We start from the raw sequence: 10715 nt of genomic DNA, 5'->3' as shown, positions 1-10715 counted from the left end.
TCCACGTGGACAGCAAGGAGTCATCAGGCCAGGTAGTCCTGAGGTATGGTCCAAGGGCTCAGGTCCTCTGAGAGAGAAAGAAAGAGAAAGAAAAAGAGAGAGCATACAGGACACCAGATAAGACAGGAGAAATACTCCAGATATAACAGACTGACCCTAGCCCTCCCGACACACACTACTGCAGCAAAAGCTGAGACAGGAGGGGTCGGGAGACACTGTGGCCTCGTCCGACGATACCCCCGGACAGGGCCAAACAGACAGGATATAACCCCACCCACTTTGCCAAAGCATAAGTATCCCCCACACCACTAGAGGGATACCTTCAACCACCAACTTATCATCCTGAGACAAGGCCGGGTATAGCCCACAAAGATCTCCGCCACAGCACAACCCAAGGGAGGGCGCCAACCCGGACAGCAAGATCACGTCAGTGACTCAACCCACTCAAGTGACGCACCCCTCCTAGGTACAGCATGGAAGAGCACCAGTAAGCCAGTGACTCAGCCCCTGTCAGATGCAGAGAATCCCAGTGGAGAGAGGGGAACCGACCAGGCAGAGACAGCAAGGGAGGTTCGTTGCTCCATTGCCTTTCTGTTCACCTTCATACTCCTGGGCTAGACTACACTCAATCATAGGACCTACTGAAGAGATGAGTCTTCAATAAAGACTTAAAGGCTGAGACCGAGTCTGCATCTCTCACATGGGTAGGCAGACCATTCCATAAAAGTGGAGCTCTATAGGAGAAAGCCCTGCCTTCAGCTGTTTGCTTGGACATTCTAGGGACAGTAAGGAGGCCTGCGTCTTGTGACCACGGCGTACGTGTAGGTATGTACGGCAGGACCAAATGAGAAAGATAAGTAGGTGTAAGCCCATGTAATGCTTGTAGGTTAGCAGTAAAACCTTGAAATCAGTCATTGCCTTAACAGGAAGCCAAAGTAGAGAGGCTAGCGCTGGAGTAATATGATCAAATGTTTTGGTTCTAGTCAAGATTCTGGCAGATTGTAGTTTGTTTAGTGCTTTATCCGGGCAGCCGGAAAGTAGAGCATTGCAGTAATCTAACCTAGAAGTGACAAAAGCATGGATACATTTTTCTGTATCATTTTTGGACAGAAAGTTTCTGATTTTTACAATGTTATGTAGATGGAAAAAAGACGTCCTTGAAACACTCTTGATATGTTCGTCAAAAGAGAGATCAGTATCCAGAGTAATGCTGAGGTCCTTCACAGTTTTATTGGAGATAACGAATGTCAGAATAATAGTGGAGAGAATTATTTCAGCTTTGATTTCTTTCACCACATTCACAGTGGGTCAGAAGTTTACATACACTCAATTAGTATTTGTTAGCATTGCCTTTCAATTGTTTAACTTGGGTCAAACTTTTCAGATAGCCTTGCACAAGCTTCCCACAATAAGTTGGGTGAATTTTGGCCCATTCCTCCTGACAGGGCTGGTGTAACTGAGTCAGGTTTGTAGGCCTCCTTGCACGTACACGCTTTTTCAGTTATGCCCACAACATTTCTATAGGACTGAGGTCAGGGCTTTGTGATGGCCACTCCAATACCTTTACTTTGTTGTCCTTAAACCATTTTGCCACAACTTTGGAAGCATGCTTGCGGTCCCTGACCATTTAGACAACCATTTGCGACCAAGCTTTAACTTCCTGACTGATGTCGTGAGATGTTGCTTCAATATATCCAATTCATTTTCCATCCTCATACTGTCATGTATTTTGTGAAGTGCACCAGTCCCTCCTGCAACAAAGCACCCCCACAACATGATGCTGCCACCCCCGTGCTTCACAGTTGGGCTGGTGTTCTTCGGTTTGCAAGCCTCCCCCTTTTTCCTCCAAACATAACGATGGTCATCATGGCCAAACAATTCTATTTTGATTCATCAGACCAGAGGACATTTCTCCAAAAAGTATGATCTTTGTCCCCATGTGCAGTTGCAAACCGTAGTCTGGCTTTTATGGCGGTTTTGGAGCAGTGGCTTCTTCCTTGCTGAGCGGCCTTTCAGGTTATGTCGATATTGGATTTTTTTTACTGTGGATATAGATACTTTTGTACCTGTTTCCTCCAGCATCTTCACAAGGTCCTTTGCTGTTCTTATGGGATTGATTTGCACTTTTCGCATAAAAGTATGTTCATCTCTAGGAGACAGGTGTCTCCTTCCTGAGCGGTATGACAGCTGCGTGGTCCCATGGTGTTTATACTTGCATACTATTGTTTGTACAGATGAACGTGGTACTTTCAGGTGTTTGGAAATTGTTCCCAATGATGAACCAGACTTGTGGAGGTCTACAATTCTTTTCTGAGGTCTTGGATGATTTCTTTTGATTTTCCCATGATGTCAAGCAAAGAGGCACTGAGCTTGAAGGTAGGCCATGATATACATCCACAGGTACACCTCCAACTGACTCAAATGATGTCAATTAGCCTATCAGAAGCTTCTAAAGCCATGACATCATTTTCTGGAATTTTCCAAGCTTTTTAAAGGCACAGTCAACTTAGTGTATGTTAACTCTGACCCACTGGAATATTGGTACAGTGCGTTATAAGTGAAATAATCTGTCTTTAAACAACTGTTTGAAAAATTACTTGTGTCCTAACCGACTTGCCAAAACTATAGTTTGTTAATAAGACATTTGTGGAGTGGTTGAAAAACAAGTTGAGTATTGCGCAACTCTAATCCATCAACATCATTAATATGACAGCCCACTATCATAGCAGTACCTTCCGCTATTTTTGAACCATCTAACTGGGTCGGGTGTAGTATGCCTTCAACATGTTAACGTGGCACACACACGAGATTGGCGTTTTCTATCAGGAGTTTGAAGCACATAATCAGTTTCACTTAATTTCTTTTTCAATTAAATAAGGACCAGAGAATCGAGCTGACAGTGAAGATCCTGGAACAGGCAATAACACCAGTACTTGGTCACCTGACTGTAGTGGACGAGAAACAGCCTGTTTATCATAGTGTCTTTTCATGCTCCTCTGTGAGGAAGACAGAGCTTCCTTTGCGAGAGCACAAGCTTGGTGTAGGCGCTCACGAAAGCGACTAACATAGTCCAACACATTCTCATCTCCCGCACACAACTCTTGGGACAAATACTGTTCTTTAAGGACTTTCATTGGTCCTCTCACTGTGTGACCAAACACTAGTTCAGCCGGGCTGAAACCTAGGGACTCCTGTACAGTTTCACGAGCAGCAAACAAAACTAGAGGAACTCCCTCATCCCAATCTTTCTCAGATTCCAAACACTATTTACGTAGCATAGTGTCTGATGCCAACGTTCAAGCGCACCCTGAGACTCTGGGTGATATGCGCTTGCCACACGGTGCATAATTGACAAGGATTTTAACACCTGCTTGAAGAGCTTTGATAGGAAATTGGTACCCTGATCAGTGTGTACCACCTTTGTTACCCCGAATGTTGTGAATAATTTAATTAAGGCTTTACTCACTACCGGGGCTGTAATCCTTCACAGATGAATGGCCTCGGGGTATCTTGTTGCCATACACATAACCGTTAACAGAAACTGGTTACCTGATTTTGTCTTTGGTAACGGTCCAACACAATCAACCACCACATGTTTGAATGGTTTACCTATGACAGGTATTGGACAAAGAGGAGCTGGAGGGATAACCTGATTTGGTTTTCTTGTTATCTGACATGTGGCATGTCCGACAGAACTGAGCCACATCTTGTTTTAAACCCGGCCAAAATAAATGTTGAAGGATCCGATCATAAGTCTTGGTGATTCCTAAATGACCGGACCACTGGTGATCATGAGCAAGGGATAACACATTATGTCGAAAGGCTGTAGGAATCACTATTTGGTAAACAACATTCCAATCTCTACCCGCGTCAACATGGGATGTCCATTTACTCATGAGGAGATTACCATCAATGAAGTACGCCACATTCTTCTTCTTTACCTCTTCCAATGAGACAACACTAGAAAAACATTTAGCAAGCCTGTTGTCAACCTTTTGGTTAGCAATCAGCTGCTCAGCAATAAGTTCAATATACTTCGATTCTTCCCTGGGCTGTTTGTCAGAGGTGATCAGCTTCCCAGAGGTGGCACACAACCCATCCTCTTGATCAACCTCTTTGAACAGAACAGTGTTCGACAAATCTATCACGTCACCCACTTGTCGTGCCTGAGCACGAGTGACAGCACAATCGGGGAACACATGTGGATAACTCTGCCAGCTCATTGGAGAGAGGTAACTTTTATCCAATACGGGTACTACCTTTCCTCCGGCAATATCGTTACCCATTATAAAGGTCACACCTTTTACTGGCAACATAGGACGTACCCCCACTCTGAATATTCCACCGATTAACTCAGTGTACATTCACAAAGTGCAATGGCACTGGGATAAAACCCATTTCAATACCCTGAACTAACACACTGGAACCACAGTATGTATCGTCAGATAAGGGCAACACATCAGACAATATAAACGACTGCGCCGCACCAGTATCGCTAAGGATTTTAACCGGATGCTGAGACGCTTCGTCATTCGTTAGAGAAACAAACCCCTGGAAAATGAACGGTTCATAACTGGGCCTTTCAAACTACATTTACTCTGAGGCACCGGTTTCATTTCAGACCTCCCAACAATATACGAATTAGACCAACACCTGTTGGCGGCTAGGCATCCCTTTCTTTGCGTTTTAGCAGGAAGCAATCATTAATCATATGTCCCATCTTATGACAATAGAAACAGGGACCCTCATTTTTCCGGCGTGCTTGATATACTGCTGGCTGACTAGAACTAAAAGTAGGCAATTCAGTGGCTCTACTCTCAGTATGAGCCGAAAACACGCTCTTGTGCGTCAACACAAACTCGACTGCCAACACAGACGCTTCTGACAGGGAGGATACTTTCTGTTCGTTTAGGTAAACTACAATGTGTTCGGGTAAGCAACTCTTCCAAAAAGATTAAGAGAGAGAGAGAGAAAAGAGAGTTTGGGAAAACAACTGACTGGGTTTTTAAACCAAGGGAAAGGGGATGTGATTGGGTAAGGGAAAGGAGCAGGTGTCTTCAGTGGCGACTGATTGGCGACACCTGTGACTAGGGCAGCAGGAGAGAAAACAAATACACACACAGGATTCCTATATCTGTAACAACAGCACTACTAAATGATAGGAAGAGAACCTGTGATGTCACAGCTTAGTTCAGTTGGTTACGACAATACAGCACAAACAAGTAATGGTAAGGTTGTGGGTTCGATTCCTGTAGTGTCCACATTAAAACTCTTACTGTAAAGTAATTCTAGACTGGATCTTGTATTTGTACATGGGCAATGTGTTGTAACTTCTAACATAAATGACGAGGGTGGAAATATATGTATATAGCTACACAGAAAAATCAGAAGTGTTAAACTAACTCGCTGTAGTATTAACAATTTTGAGGTGTGTATATGCATACACTCTCAATAAGGTGACTTTAACACTTTCAAATGTGTTACAATTTTAACATTTAGACAGTGTTTCTGTAACTATACAGAGTAGAAAATTAACACTGGCTGTGTGAAATTCACAATAACTGGAGTGAAATATTAAGGATTTAACTATAAACTGGAGTGAACTAATAGGCATTTCAATATACACGGGAGTGAACTAATTAGTATTTCCCTCTACAGTGGAGTGAAATATAATGAAATGGTATATGGTGTATGGTGTAAAGCCTAATTTGCCTTTTATTTTTGAGTGAATTGTAGAGTTGCCACCCATGAGTGTATATTGTATGTTAGTGATACAGACATGGTTATTGAAGTGAGTTCCTAGGTGAATGTTATCATTAAAGTGAATCTCTATTAAAAAAAATATATGTTTAAAATATATGTATATCATCAGGCCTTACTTTGATGGCCTAGTTTTATCCAAACTCAGTGGTGTTAGAAAACTCCTGGTTTACAGGCCACATCAGGCGTGCAAGTGAAATTATGCTGGCTTACAAAATATGTGTAATTCCTATTGGAATCCAGACTGAGATAGGATATTCAATAGTTGGAATTTTTATTCACCCACAACCCACATTCAGAATGACTTTTAAGATAATAGGAATTGGTAAAGGAGACTACCTAAACCATTTAAACTGGAACAATCCATTTCGGTTACGGATGCAATAAATCTAACTAACTGATTGCACTAGTTTAGAAAGATATATGTTATTTATTTTGTGCAGCACAAGATTAATAATTCAATATATATATATATATATATGCAAAGACACAGACATTTAAAAACAATCCTAAAAAAAATCTACTTGCGGAAAAATGATAATGATGGCTGTGGTTTTGATTGGACTGTTTTACTCTCCACAGTGTAAAACAATAACTATGTTATTAACACCAATGCTAGGGGTTATTTGACACCACTGAGTGTTAAATTCACCCTTGCAGAGTGAATTCAACACTAGAAATGTAACACTGAAAAATCAACACTGGCCAATTTGCTGTGTACTATTTATTGCTGTTGTGTAATATCTATGTGCCCTTTGGCGCTCTCAATTCCCCATAGAACAACCATACAGATGAGAGAAAGCTAGCATACTGTTATTACAAATACAGATCATTCTGTGTCACATTTCATAGATAAAAGTGCTTCAATGGAGCAATAAATACACGTAGACAGAGATAGGCAGGATGAGGGAGGATGAGGGAGGATGAGGGAGGATGGAGAAGTTATAGGTAGGTGTTGCATATTGTTTATTACATGCATTCATTACAAGGACAGTCATAGTAATTGAATGGGACCAAAAGCTCTCCACACTGTGCCTGTGGGTGTGGTTACACTTACACCAGGGCCCATATTCATAAAGCATCTCAGAGTAAGGATCCCTTTTGCCTTTTAGATTATTAATGAACAGACAGTGGGAACTGATCCTAGATCAGTACTCTGAGACATTCTATGGATATGGGCCCAGAGCAGCAACTCTCAACCAGGGGGTCTGGGAGTGAATGTATTGCATTGGATGTAGTCTTAAAAATTGTATCTCTGGGGTCAGACAGAGTCTCAGTGGGTGTTTGAGATTGAAGCTTGAAAACAGAGAGACCCAATCTAAACACACTGTGCAATTCTAACTGTGAGTTGCTTGGGTAGATGGGTTTTGTACACACACATAATTTATGTAATACATCTGCATGGAAAAAAACATATTCTGAAAGATGCACCTCTGTTGATGTTTTTACATGAGAATGTGTTCTTTATGGTAGGTTTAATTCTGACACACACACATTGGCAGGCAGACACCCTCATACAAAACCGATAAGAAGACTAACGCACATTGATAAGGCATCAGGCATTGGGTAACTGAGAAATGGCTGTTATTATTCACTAAACACAACAAAAGATATTCAGACATCAATGTGTGGATTTATATGCATAGCTTATCTATGAGTCATATACATAGCTTATCTATGAATCATATACATAGCTTATCTATGAGTCATATACATAGCTTATCTATGAGTCATATGCATAGCTTATCTATGAGTCATATACATAGCTTATCTATGAGTCATATGCATAGCTTATCTATGAGTCATATACATAGCTTATCTATGAGTCATATACATAGCTTATCTATGAGTCATATACATAGCTTATCTATGAGTCATATACATATCTTATCTATGAGTCATATACATAACTTATCTATGAGTCATATGCATAGCTTATCTATGAGTCATATACATAGCTTATCTATGAGTCATATACATAACTTATCTATGAGTCATATGCATAGCTTATCTATGAGTCATATGCATAGCTTATCTATGAGTCATATGCATAGTTTATCTATGAGTCATATACATAGCTTATCTATGAGTCATATGCATAGCTTATCTATGAGTCATATACATAGCTTATCTATGAGTCATATACATAGCTTATCTATGAGTCATATGCATAGCTTATCTATGAGTCATATACATAGCTTATCTATGAGTCATATACATAGCTTATATATGAGTCATATGCATAGCTTATCTATGAGTCATATGCATAGCTTATCTATGAGTCATATACATAGCTTATCTATGAATCATATACATAGCGTATCTATGAGTCATATGCATAGCTTATCTATGAGTCATATGCATAGCTTATATATTAGTATATATATAGTCATATATTATACCAGCAGAATTGTTATGTATAGAATATCTAAAAGATGAAACATGGAAAGGAATTTAGGAGATAACTATTCAGAGTAAACTAAACTTTTTTCTACCTATCTACCTATTAGTGGCTCCAGAGCCATCATTTGTGATACACTTGCCTGATGTTATGTCGAGAGTTTTTCCTGGTCAGTAACTACTACCCATATATTTTCCTGGTAAGTTCATGGGAAAAGGAAACACTCTTGGCCTGAGTAATAACCAATCAGTGTGTTTCTCCTCGATACGTAGGAATGTAACTTATTGATATCCTGCTCAACCAGACTGATGGAACCCTCAGCTGTAAACAGCCCTGGCAAATCATATCCCCCCGTGTGAGTGACATGACCATTCCACTCTCTCCTCCGGCCCTTACCAGCAGTGAAAGCACCCTAGGGATTCTACAGTCATACCTATGGAAAGACACAGTCACAACTGTAACCAATATAATTATGATCTGTCCATGTTGACCCTATGTTGACCCCATCAACCCCATGTTGATTTTTAAAAATAGTTTTAATTTTTTTTAGCAGGAGCTCCCATTGAGATATTGCTATTTTTAACAAGGGAGCCCTGTATATACACAATTTATAAATACAACATAATACAAATAAACCAGATTACAAAACATACTCAAGAGAAACAATCACATTCCTTAGCAAAGAGGGCCCTAATCAACTATTTAAACGTCCCTAGAGGCACCAGAACATGAAGTTGCAGCAAACTCTGTAGATTGTTCCATGTATAGGGTATAAAGAAACTACAAGATCATTTACCTAACTCAGTGGAGACCGAAGGGTTCTTCAGAGTTAGCCATCCCTGAGACCGAGTCTGGTATCTCATACGTCTTTAAGTTAACAATGAAGTAAGGTACGGCGGACGTTTATGTAGGAGGGCTTTATAAATATCATAGAGAGCAATGAATCAATCTACACGACTTCAAAGAGGGCCAGCCCACTGTCTGATACAGAATAAAGTGATGTGTACTGGACCTGACGCTCATAATAAAGCATAGTGCGCTATGCTCTCTCTAATTCTCTCTCTCTTTTCTCTCTAATTCTTTCTTTCTTTCTCTCTCTCGGAGGACCTGAGCCCTAGGACCATGCCTCAGGACTACCTGGCCTGATGACTCCTTGCTGTCCCCAGTCCACGTGGCCGTGCTGCTGCTCCAGTTTCAACTGTTCTGTCTGCGGCTATGGAATCCTGACCTGTTCACCGGACGTGCTACCTGTCCCAGACCTGCTGTTTTCAACTCTCTAGAGACAGCAGGAACAGTAGAGATACTCTGAATGATCGGCTATGAAAAGCAAACTGACATTTACTCCTGAGGTGCTGACCTGTTGCACCCTTCGACAACCACTGTGACTATTATTATTTGACACAGCTGGTCATCTCTGAACATTTGAACATCTTGGCCATAATCTCCAACAAGCACAGCCAGAAGAGGACTGGCCACCCCTCATTGCCTGGTTCCTCTCTAGGTTTCTTCCTAGGTTCTGGCCTTTCTAGGGAGTTTTTCCTAGCCACTGTGCTTCTACACCTGCATTGCTTGCTGTTTGGGGTTTTAGGCTGGGTTTCTGTACAGCATTTTGTGACATCATCTGATGTAAGAAGGGTTTTATAAATACATTTGATTGATTGATGATAAATTATGTCTTGTCAATGGTTTCAATCATGCCAGTGATTGATTGACAGCGGAGCCATATACTTACAATTGTAAATATATTGCTCTGACTGGCACCTTGTGGGTTCAGGAGTCATGGACGATGGGACCTTCACTACAACTGTCAGACCTCAATCATAACACTTTATCTCCTTCATCTCAGGCCCCAGACAATGGTATTATCTCTAGCCGGTGTGTGTGTGTGTTCGTGTGTGTGTGGCTGCATTATTCACGATAGTATAGTATACAGTAGTATTAATGTATATAGTAACGTAACCTGTAACCTGTTTGTATACTGCATGTATATCACCCTCCACACACACACACACACACACACGCACACACGCACACACGCACACACGCACACAACCCCTGCAGTCTCTGAGGCCAGTAGGTGGCAGTGATGATTTCCTGGATCCCCTGTTAGTTGGCAGTGACTCATCGTCTGCCCCTGCCTTCCCCCTGTGGCCCTCCTTCCCCTCCTCGCCCAGTAACAGCGGCATCAGTGAGGTTTTCATCCCTCCCTATAATCTGATTTGTCCCGGTGGGGACACAAGGGGAATTGACTCTACATTGAGTCTACCAATCATTGTATTTTCAATTGACTAGCAGGGATAAAAGACAACCTGCAGCAGAGCTGCGGGCCTTGATTTCTGGATTTGAATACCCCTGTTCTAGAAAGTATCTCTGTGATGAATCCATTAAACACTCCACATGGAGCACCATCAACGGGCAGTCAGGACCACCGAATGTTGCTTTGAATGGAAATCCCAGTCTACCCAACTCATTCTATTTCATTCCCCTTTTCTAATTCTAGCCACACAAAAGCATACAGCCAAAGAGATCCCCGAGAGACCATCACACTCTTCTA

This window comes from Oncorhynchus nerka, linkage group LG9b (assembly GCF_034236695.1).
Source record: "Oncorhynchus nerka isolate Pitt River linkage group LG9b, Oner_Uvic_2.0, whole genome shotgun sequence".
Lineage (NCBI taxonomy): Eukaryota > Metazoa > Chordata > Actinopteri > Salmoniformes > Salmonidae > Oncorhynchus > Oncorhynchus nerka.
The sequence above is the reverse complement of the archived record's forward strand: the minus strand, read 5'-3'. Positions refer to the sequence as shown.